The 10,204-nt window shown below is 36.6% G+C and overlaps 1 long non-coding RNA gene across 1 annotated transcript; it reads right to left on the bottom strand.

Moving 5' to 3' along the window:
• Positions 1-5,252: 5,252 nt before the first annotated feature.
• Positions 5,253-9,974, bottom strand: LOC121999977. Its single transcript, XR_006116872.1, has 4 exons — positions 9,564-9,974; positions 6,723-7,730; positions 5,543-5,785; positions 5,253-5,478 (listed from the first exon to the last, which is right to left on the bottom strand). It is a non-coding gene; the product is annotated as an uncharacterized LOC121999977 (long non-coding RNA).
• Positions 9,975-10,204: the final 230 nt, after the last annotated feature.

Raw genomic sequence — 10,204 nt, forward strand, 5'->3', positions numbered from 1 at the left:
CCATACATTCTCAGAGTCCTACAAGTTTCTTCAATATTAGCACATAAACTAGAAGCTCGTATAGTTTTAATAAAAATATTATCCACATAAACTTCCATATTTCTTTCAATCTGCTTCTGAAAAACCTTGTTCATAAGCCGTTGATAAATAGCTCCTGCATTCTTTAGACCAAAAGGCATAACATTATAACAATAGGTACCTTCAGCAGTTATAAAGCTAACATTTTCTTTGTCTGCCTCAGCAAGTGGAATTTGATGATACTCTTGATAGACATCCAGCATACTAATAAACTTGCAGTCAGTCATGGAATTCACCACTTGATCTATGCGAGGTAGAGGATAATAGTATTTTGGGCAAGCCTTGTTGAGATCTCTGAAATCAATACATATTCGCCACTTGTTATCTGGCTTAGAAACTAAAACCACATTAGCCAGCCAGCTTGGGAATTATACTTTCCGAATGTATTCTGCCTCTAGTAGCTTATCTACTTCTTCTTTGATAATCTTATTCTGGTCATCTCCGAAGTCCCTCTTTTTTTGTTTGATCGACCGAGCATCCAGATATACGTGAAGAGCATGCTCCATAACTGTTGGCGCAACACCTTTCACTTCCTTAGGTGTCCAAGTGAACACATCGCTATTTTTTGTCAGACACTTTATCAAATCTTCTCTAAGATCAGGATCCAGGTTGGAAGCGATATGTGTGGTAGTTTCCAGTCGGCCACGCTGTATTTGCACTTCCTCCTTCTCTTCATATATAAGGGTGAGCTACTTTTCATGAATGACTTTAATATCCATCCTCTGAGCTTTTCGAGCGACATTAGCTTCCGCCCTTACAATCTCCACATAACACTCTATTATTTGGTCTCCTTTGACTTCCCCTACTTGATTGTCCACAGGGAATTTTATCTTCTAGAAGAAAGTAGAAACGACTGCCCTGAATTCATTCAAGGTTGGTCGACCCAGGATAACATTATATGCTGATGGAGCGTCCATAACTATGAAGACCTATGGGTGCATCTGCATAAGAGGCTCCTCCCCTAAGGATATAACCAATTTTATCTCACCCTGTGGTTGTACCTCATTGCCTGTAAACCCCTATAATGGAGTAACCATAGGTTGAAGCTCGCTTGGATCGATATGTAACTGGTCAAAAGCTTGTTTAAAGATAATATGGAGTAACCATAGGCACTTCTTGGATATTTAATTTCCTTTTTGAAACCCCGAGGTCTAACTAGTCAAGTGTAAATCACACTTAGGTCCTTATCTAGCCTAGTCTAAGCATGTATAATATAGCAGTAAAAACAAGCATCAAACAAATTTATTTATCGATAAAGATGATCTTTCTATTAGCTCCCCCCTAGATCATAACCTCGATAGGGTCTATCAAGGTAATGGATTTGATCCTTGGGGATCCAATATTGACCAAGTCTAACTTGATTAACCAAGTCTAACTTGATTAACCAAGTTTGACTTAGGGACCCATGCTTGGACTATTTTTCTATTAGTTATATTTATAAGTGACAAGTAGGACTTGTATCTTCGTTTAGCCTTAACTCCAAGTTAGGATCTATTGTATATGACTCTTTATTTTCCAAGAATCAGATCAAGATTCTTGGAACCCAAGGTAAACCGTTCCAACGTGTCCTTAAGTTCTTTAACTTGATTTTTTAAATTGAAATTTTCTTCCTCAAGTTGTTAGACTTGAGTTGAACTTCCATTTTGAACTGGCACAGTTAAAGAACTTAGTTTAGTCTCCTCCTTAAGGAGTGTTACCTCCTTTTGGAGTGACTTGACCTAGATGTTGGATTTGACTAACTTACGCATAAGATAATTGACTAAGTTATGCAGTTTAGTTATCTGAGAAGTACTTACAGTGGAGTTAGGCCCTTCAGAAACGGATATGGATCCGTGGCTTCTCTTGGACTCTATTTCTGACTCACTCTTGATTTCTGATTCGTCGACTTGTTCCCGAGCCATAAGTGTGAGGAAGCTCGTCTGTTCGAGCTCTTCGTCAGAATCTTCGGAGGAAGACTCATCCCACGTCACCTGTAGTGTTTTCCTCTTCTTTTGCTTCTTCGATTCCTTTTGAATCGAACAGTTAGCTTTGATGTGTCCCTTCTTGTTGCATCCATAGCAGGTTACCTCGGACTTTACTCTTGGACTTGATTGTACTGTCTTGGACTGAATCACCTTCTTGATGTCCTTCTTGGTGAATCTTTTTTTCTTCTTGTAAAGCTTTCGTACAAGGTTGACAAGTTCGGTTGCTATCTCCTCGTCGTCGTCTTCTGAGTCTGATTCTTCTTCTTCAGACTCGAGTTCAATTCTGCGCCTTGCTTTTGCTTCCCGCGTTCTGCTTGTACCTACAATCAAGGCAATACCTTTCTCGGTCAGAGTAGTATTAGTCTTCTCATGTAACTCAAATTCAAAAAATAATTCATCTAATTTAATTAATGACAAATCCTTAGACACTTTGTAAGCATCTACCATGGATGCTCACAAGGTGTTCCTTGGAAATGCATTTAATGCATACCTAATGACGTCGTGATTTTCTACTTTTTGTCGATCACATGGAGTCCATTCAGTAGATCTTGTATGCGAGCATGAAGCTGGCTCACTGACTCACCTTCCTGCATTTTATATTATATAATTTATTCAAAATTAAATCACACTTACTTACTTTAGCCTCGGAAGTGCCTTCGTGCAGCTCGATCAACTTCTCCCATAACACTTTCACGCTTGATAAGGGGACGACTCGGTTCAGCTCTTCTTTAGTTAAGCCGCATTGAAGGGTGCAGGTTGCTTTGTCATCAACCTCGATTTTCTTCATTAAGATGGAGTCCCAGTTCTGGCATGACACTGGTTTTCCAGCACCGTCGAGTGGAAGTTCGAGACCCGTTTAGATAATTATCCACATCTCGACTTGTGTCTTGAGGTGGTACTCCATTCGGCTCTTCCAATAGTCAAAATCCTTGCCAGAGAAGAGAGGAAGGCGTGCAGTGCTATACCCTTCTTGGTGGGTCATTTAAAAATCTAGCACAACAAAAAAAATAGGAAAAATTATTCCAAGACTTGGTCTTGCATTAGTAGTGCAGGAATAAGAAAATATAATAAAAAGTCAAGTGGTGTTTGCACCGACTTCGAGAAGTGAAAGAATTCGATCATTAAAACAAATTGGAAGGCGGCAATTTTACCGATTCCGATTGACTTTGAAAATTTACAAAATTACTACGAAAAGAAAAAAATTGCTTGAATGGTAGTTTCACTGATTCGAATCAACCCTGTTCTGATACCAATTGTAGGATCGAAAGCGCTAGAGGGGGGGTGTGAATAGCGCTCGTGGTTATTTCATTTGTTTAGGAAAACTCAAAGTAACACAGCGGAAAGTAAACAAGACAAAGCAAACACAGAGATTTACTTGGTTCAGAGCCTGTGACGACTCCTACTCCAAGACCCGCTATCGTTGATCGCTAATGTTGGGCAATCACTATAAGTTTGGAAATTCTTTACAAGTATGCAATTACAAGTACAAGACTAAATAGAGTATACCGACAATATAAGGATGAGTAAGTCGTCGATTGTCAGAGCAGCAGTTGAGCGTTGTTGAAGTGTTCTTGATCTTAGAAATTGTTGTTACTCGAAGCTGCTGGTCGACCCTCCTTTTATAGTCAAGGTAGACCTGATCCAGGTCTACTGATCTTGGGATCAGTCTTTGACACGACTACAATCGGTCGACCGATCTAGGTGTTCGATCGATCGAATCCTCTAAACCTGCCTAGCTTCTCGTCCACATGCTTCTGCCGCCTGGATAAGTCTTCATTCGGTCGACCGATCTTGCTATTCGGTCGACCGATCTCGCTGACCTTGTTGGTCTATCTGATCCGATCCACCCGGCTCGATCAGGTCACGACTTATCCTTGGTTCGGTCGACCGATCTTCATGTTCGATCGACCGATCCCTCGATCGAACTCGGTCTGCAGTACTGAGGCTCGGTCGACCAATCCAAAAGTTTGGTCGACCGATCAAGGTCAAATCTAACCCTGCACAAAATGTTAATCTCATATAAAACAGAGTTGCACATAGCAGATAATATGTAATAAAAAGCTTTGACAACCTTCGGACTATCCGGTTTTGACTTCGGATTTCCTCTGGAAACCCTAGATCGAACCGACACCTACTGCTCTCTCAACGGGGAACGTGTCCTCACCTACTCCTCTCAGGAGAAGTTACCTGTTACTAGATCGGTCCTCCAGACCGACTAAACTTTCTGCCTAGGGTTATCACCCCCTAAGGTTTTCCTCAACCTAGGGTTACCACCCCCTAGAGCCTAAGGTTACCACTCCTAAGGTTTTCCACCTACCTAACCGCAGTTAGGACTTTCCTTCACCTAGGGTTACCGCCCTTTAGGACCTAGGGTTACCACCCTTTATGGTTTCCCCCTGCCTAAGACAACTTAGGATTTTCATGCAATCTCAATGAACTTTGTTAGATAACAAATAACCTTAATTTTGAACCCTTTGACATTATCAAAATTCAAATTTGATCGTCGAATGTTTCCCACATCAATAGAAAATATATCACATGTAAATTTATGCTAAGAAAATCAATGTTCATAATTTTAGAAGGATAAATTTTCTAAATTCTAAATTTCATACATGTAAATTATTCACAATCATTGATATATTACATATAAATCTATTCCAATCAAAATATATATATATATATATCATACATGTAAATTTTTTATAATAGAATATTACATAAAAGTTATTTGATTGACAATTACATCAAGACTAAAATAAAAATTGCTATGATACCGGTTAGAAATAATATATCATGTTTGTTTCTAAATAAATATGATAACTGAATGTGAAAAAATAAATCGATTGTTATCTCCTGTCATTGATATTTGAAGAACACTTAACACCCCTTTTAATGTTTAATACTTTAGAACATTCTAAATACTCCAAAATTCTTTTATAGATGGTATTATTATTTTTGAAAGGTGTGTATGTTTAGGGACCCTAAAGACTAGTATTTATAGGGACTCATTTTCATCATTGAATCTATTCTTAATATTATGATAAATCATGATGAAATAATTATATCATATTAAAAGATGTGATAAAATAATCATATCATATTAAAAGATATGATATTATTAAAGTAAAATTTTAATTAATTATGTACATTTAAATCTTACAATATATAACCTCTTTATTAAGTCAAAAGATTTAAATAAGAAAACATCCGTAATCAAAATAAAATATTTCCAATAGTAAGTTCATAAGTAGCAAAACTACCATCCTTGTTCTGCAACATAACTGCAACTAGAAGAAAAGTTACTGTTAAGTGTTTGCATCTATTTCTGGTGTTGTTACCATTAGTGAAAGGAAGATATTAACTGCATCATAAAGCTTCCTTGCTTTAATTGGATCGTCAACAATCTCTGAAGAATCTTAGATAACAAGAGGGATGCCTGCAGAAAAAATGTTAGCATCAACATCAAGAAATTTTGCTTGAGAATAGAAGATAGGAGTTACCTTTAAGTCCTTTTGTTGTGCAATCTAAGACAGACCACCCATTATCTGCTTTGGAAAAGGGCCATGGACCTTTAGAGATGTGGCAATACCACAATTTAAAGATCACCATTGTAGGAGGCAAGACTAGTAATCTATAGGGCACAAGACACGAGTGTGATATTCTCCGAGAGCCCATATCAGAGATATATTTTGAAACAACGAATAACTGCTCATACAATTCTTTTTGAAGACTCTCATAATCTCCTACAAAAGCAAAAAAGAAAAGATTGAGGATTTCTATTGATATTGTCAAAATAATTTCATTAATGTTAAAAAAATATTGTTAAAAAAATAAAGATGTAACAAATATAACACTAGAGAATCACTAAGACACACCACCATAAAATAAAGTAAAATAGAAAAGGAAACTATTAAAATAAAACTAAAAAATTTTAGAAATGCATATTTAAAATGCATTATCTCATTTCTTCATTGCTCGAAAGAGGCCAATATCTTTAGAAATAAAAAATTGTTTACAATTTCAGTTCTAAACACCAAAGAGCACAGAAACAAAAATATAATCAATAATAAATTCATAAGTGAGATGCTCAAATACTATACAAGTCTCAACTATCGAAAATGAAACAACACCGAATACCTTATATAGTGTTAGGTAATCTTTGTCGAAGATATAAGGGAATCAATGTGATCAAAACAAAACATGAAAGGAGAAAGAACAAACCATGAGATAAAATATTAGTCAATCTAAGTCTGAAAAAAATATTTGAGATTATCATGACTAGTTGATGTTTGACATATACTTGAAAGTCTACTTTGTTATAAGCTAAAAGATGTTACATTGATGGACATGGGAAGGTAACTCGTGTGCACATAATAATACAAGTGGCAAAATTAGCAAAGTTGGTGAATCAATTTGAGCAAAAAGTAACAATACAAGAAAAAATAACATTTTTAATTCTCTGAAGATGGACACATGCATAATAAGTTCTATTTTTACCAAAAAAAAAAAAGGAAATAAACAACATTAAGCATAGAAGTCCAAGCATGAATTCATCTTGGTGCAATATTGATGATCATAGTAATCATGATTCCAAAAACTTTATGAAACACCTAAATAAGGGAAAGTTTGATATGCTTTTATTGAAATATAACAAGAAGAAAATTTGATCAAGAGAATCACCTTGTGCAACTCATTCCAGAGCTTATAGAATGAGGCATTGTGTAGCCCGCACATGATGTGGCACAGCTCATGGAGCATTGTATCAAGAACCTACTCGAATGGGAAGAAATCCCATATCCTGCTAAGCTGCCTCAGCTGCAGCTTCACCTTGAGCCACCACCAACATTTAGACCTAAAAGATCTAGATTAGCGGGGATGCAACAATCCCCCAAAAGAATCGATCAACAATCATTGAAGAAATGGAAGAGGCACTAGAAGAGTAACATACTAGGGCAGTGCGAAGAAGATTAGGGCAGTGCAAAGAAGATATTAGGCATTGTGAAGGGTCTCCATAGCGCCGAGGGTGAAGGAAGCAAAGAGAAGGGTCGATCAGGCTGATAAGATCCTTTAATGGATCTATTCAAATAAATCCTTTAAAACTTTATCTTTAGGATAAGATCCTTTAATACATTTAATGAAATAAATCCTTTAGGTTTATTTCATTTTCTAAGATAAGTTTATGTTTCTTTTAAATAAGTTAGACTTTTCTCTTGGAAAGGTACTTTATGTGTCTATTTAAAGAGACGTTGTAATCTTTGGAAGACGAGTAATTTTTTTTGGTTAATCAATTTCACTTGATTATTGGAGGTAGATTCCCTTCGAAGTGATCACCCTACCCCCCTCCCCCCCCCTTCATTTTTATTTGATTTTCCACATGACAGTTGTCACGCCCAAGGGTATACTTATCCGCCAAGCAGGACGCTACCTCCTAATGACAATATAGGAAATAACCGATATCAAATCAATAAAAGTCAACACAAACATTGATGCAATATAAAAAACCACCACTCATACCAATTAAATGTGTATATATATGCATGTTCATGTGAACATAAAATTTGGCTAAGAAGTACAAATATAAACAAAGGCAGTGGAAAATAAATCAAATAACTCAAAAAGATATCTAAACTCGAGTGGGACCGGCAACCAAGACCTCTGAGCGACACAACACATCTTCTATTTGCTAACCTGGAGATCAATGGAAAACAAGAGGTAGTGAGTACAAAACACTCCGTGGATAATAAAGAGATCAAAGGATGCAATCTCTGATAAAATACTTACTACAAAAGTAATAGAGTCAATATAAGCAACCGCTAACGAAAGCATAAACAACTATATAACCATCTACAAACCTACTCAACCAGGTAAAACTAATAAATCGGAAGTACATGCAGTACATCCAAATCCTACACAAACAAATGCATAACTGGCATATAGCAAGCATATAAGAAGTCCTGACTACCGTAATAATATGCTACAATGAATGAGTCTCGTAGGCCATCAGGGTGTATAACTAGTCACTGTCCGTGGGAGAACGCTCTACCACGGATGGTCCCGTTGGGGGGTTTTTTTTTTGGGGGGGGGGGGGGGGGGGCAGAATGAGATAGCTATCTAGCTCCCCTATCATTGGCTGTTGGAGAACACTCTGCTACTGATGATCCCGTGGGTAGTCAGGGTATGTAAACAATCACTATCTGTGGGAAAATGTTCTACCACAGATGGTCCGGTGGACAGATAGGATATATAAGTATACAAATAAAAAATGATATGTAAGCAATGACAGTCACATCCAAGAGTAAATTTTGCTAGCTACACTATGGTATGGTCTCACTAACATGTAGTCATAAGCCCAAACAACTAGGTCAAAGTAGGATATTCATCTTTCTCAACATCACTATCTAATCTAATGGGTAGTTCGAATGCATAGACATGCATTAAGTAACAAGTCTAATAATAGGTGTTTACATACCGTAACAGCAAGTACAATAGTAGCAATCTCAATCAAGGGAATCCTAGTCATCTAGTCATAATATCTCATCTAACTCCCTTACATCATCATGAATACCATAAACCAACAGATTCAAAATCACATAGTCATGGGGGTCGGTCCAAATGAGATAACCCAGTGGAATACTCTATCACTCTATTAGGGTAAAATATCTATCTCGTATAAGCAGGTATAGTCTCGCTAACATATATGCACCTATATAGTATACAACTATACAATAATATCGCTAAATATGATTACAAACCTAAGTGTAACACTATATAGTGTAAATATCCAAGCATAAATATGTAACTATACTACGATAATACTCACATAATACATGCATGAAAACAAAGAAGACTGTATAGATATCAAATATACTAAACGTAAGGGCAAGCAAAATAAGTATCAATCTCAGGAATTGGTCAAGAGTAGATTCAAGTAAGCAAATAAGTACTGCCAAATTAATAAAATAAATCATGCACTAAGGTCAAAGATACCATAAAAGTCAAAGAATGAACTATCCATCTCAATAGTAGATCATCCAAACTGTCTTCAAGTTAAATGATTTATATCGAACTCGAACCCTATAAATATCGGATGCAAAAATAGACTAAGTCCTCAAATAATCCTACAAACCATAATTAATATAATCATCCATTTTCCCTTTTAGCAACAATCTAAATTCTCATTTGTATTATAGCAATTTCTTAATAGATTGAATAAAGTATATCAATCAACTTATTGACCTATAATTTAATTAACCAACTTGTAAGTTAGTTTGTCTTCAACTTAATCATTTAACCAATTCAATAATAACTTAATAAACTTATTAATTAATCATTAATTACTTAATTAACTAAATGACACTAGTTAATCAATTTGTTAACACATTTGTCAACCAATTAATCAATTAGGTTATAAAGTTGTAAACTATAAGATAACCAATTATTTACTAATCTCACTAATTAATCACATTAATTACTCATCAAACTCTAATTAATGTTGGTCAATCAAGGCTACTTAATCATCACCTTGCCAGCAACTCCTTCGACAGTGGTGGATTCTCAATGGCAAAAGGTTGGTGGTGACACTGGCGACTACAGCAGAGGGGAAGGGAAGGCAGTAATGACGACGATCAAGAGGTGGCGATCGGTGATTTGGTCCAGGTGGGGGAAGGCGCAAGTCGATGCCCAACGCGGCGGTGGGGCTCACAGGCAGCAGGTAGTGGGGCACGCAGACAACCGGTGAGGCGTGCGTCGCAATCGCGAGAGGGAGACGCGAGAGAGGGAGCGACGACTAGCCTTCAGGAAAGCCACGACCTCCGAGATGGCCGACTGTGGGAAGGCAGTGGTGAGGTGGTTCAGCAGAGGGGCGTCGCACGGCGCACGGGGTGGGCGGCATCTATCGCAAGTGACGAACGTTTTAGGTTTTTGATTACCTAAATCTCCATTTTATAATTCAACAATTCCTGATTTAAATAGAAAATCTAAAACAAGCTTTCCTTCTCACCCATTTATACTCATAAAATATAAAAATATTCATTTTAAATCCATAAAATTTTTAATAATTTCTATTAATTCATATAAACCTATATCTCTCTTAATTCTTACCGATACAAATTTATTTTTCTAAATAAATTTAATTATGTCAAATTTTAGTCATTTAAATTCTT

Source organism: Zingiber officinale, chromosome 7A (assembly GCF_018446385.1).
Source record: "Zingiber officinale cultivar Zhangliang chromosome 7A, Zo_v1.1, whole genome shotgun sequence".
NCBI classification, from domain to species: domain Eukaryota; kingdom Viridiplantae; phylum Streptophyta; class Magnoliopsida; order Zingiberales; family Zingiberaceae; genus Zingiber; species Zingiber officinale.